Source organism: Myotis nattereri (assembly GCF_964212035.1).
Source record: "Myotis nattereri genome assembly, chromosome: Y".
Classification (NCBI taxonomy): Eukaryota; Metazoa; Chordata; class Mammalia; order Chiroptera; family Vespertilionidae; genus Myotis; species Myotis nattereri.
The window spans coordinates 3826706-3827973 of NC_138094.1; the positions used below are offsets into that span (position 1 = coordinate 3826706).

General features: G+C 44.5%; 1 pseudogene across 1 annotated transcript; it reads right to left on the minus strand.

Moving 5' to 3' along the window:
- Positions 1-516: 516 nt before the first annotated feature.
- LOC308512296 (small ribosomal subunit protein uS17-like) lies at positions 517-991 on the minus strand (annotated as a pseudogene). The gene has a single exon. The product of its transcript is annotated as a small ribosomal subunit protein uS17-like (transcript).
- Between the last annotated feature and the right edge of the window lie 277 nt (positions 992-1268).

Below are 1268 nucleotides of genomic sequence, written 5' to 3' on the forward strand. Positions count from 1 at the left end.
CTTCTTTATCCATGGATACCTAAGTTACGTCCATATCTTGGTTATTATAAATAATGCAGCAATGAACATAAAGAACCAAATATGTTTTCAAATTAATATTTTTGTATCATTTAGATGAATACACAGAAGTGGTATTGCTACATTGAATAGAAGATCCATTTTTATTTATTTTTAGGAATCTCCACTTTTTTTAAAAAACATATATTTTATTGATTTTTTACAGAGAGAAGGGAGAGAGATAGAGAGTTAGAAACATCGATGAGAGAGAAACATCGATCAGCCGCCTCCTGCACATCCCCCACTGGGGAAGTGCCCGCAACCCAGGTACATGCCCTTGACCGGAATCAAACCCGGGACCCCTCAGTCCGCAGGCGGACGCTCTATCCACTGAGCCAAACCGGTTTCGGCAGGAATCTCCACTTTTTTTAGAGGTTATTCCGGTTTGCAGTCCCACCAACAATGCACAAAGGTTCCTCTTTTTCTTTTCTTTTTTTTTTTGTGACTGAGAAAATAACTTTATTTGGTTGGGGTTGGGGCAGATAGCCAGCTCAGAACTTCTGGAATTGCGGTATTGGTGACCTTGAGCACATCGAAGAGCACAGTCTTGCTCAGGGGCCGGCACTCACCCACAATGTCATCTCTGAAGCAGGGCGACAGGTGCACTGACATGTTATTGTGGTGCTTCTTGAAGCGGTTGTACTTCCAGATGTAGTGGAGGTAGTCTCAGCGGATGACAATGGTCCTCTGAATCTTCATCTTGGTCACCACGCTGGACAAAATGTACCCTCGGATGGAGACATTACCGGTAAAGGGGCATTTATTGTCAATGTAGGTGTCCTCAATGGCCTCCTTGGGCGTCTTGAACCCCAGGCCTGTTCTTGTAGTATGGAGGGAGCTTCTCTTTGCCAGTTTCTCCCAGCAGGATCCTCTTCTTATTTTGGAAGTTGGTGGGCTGCTTCTGGTAGGCTCGCCCTATCTGAATGTCCACCATTTTCCCGGCCGCTTAAAAAAAAGCGGTTCCTCTTTTTCAACATCCTCTCCAACACTTGTTGAGAGAGAGAGAGTGGAAGAGAAAGAAGTGGAGACAATAGGACCCCCAACCAGGGACTGAAACTGCAACCTAGGTGTATGCCCTAACTGGAAATTGAACCACACCTTTTTGGTCTATGGGATGGATGATGCTCCAACCAGGCCCCTACCACCTTGTCCATTTCTGGATCAGATTGTTTATTTGTGTGTTTGTTTATTTTTGTTATTGAACTGTATGG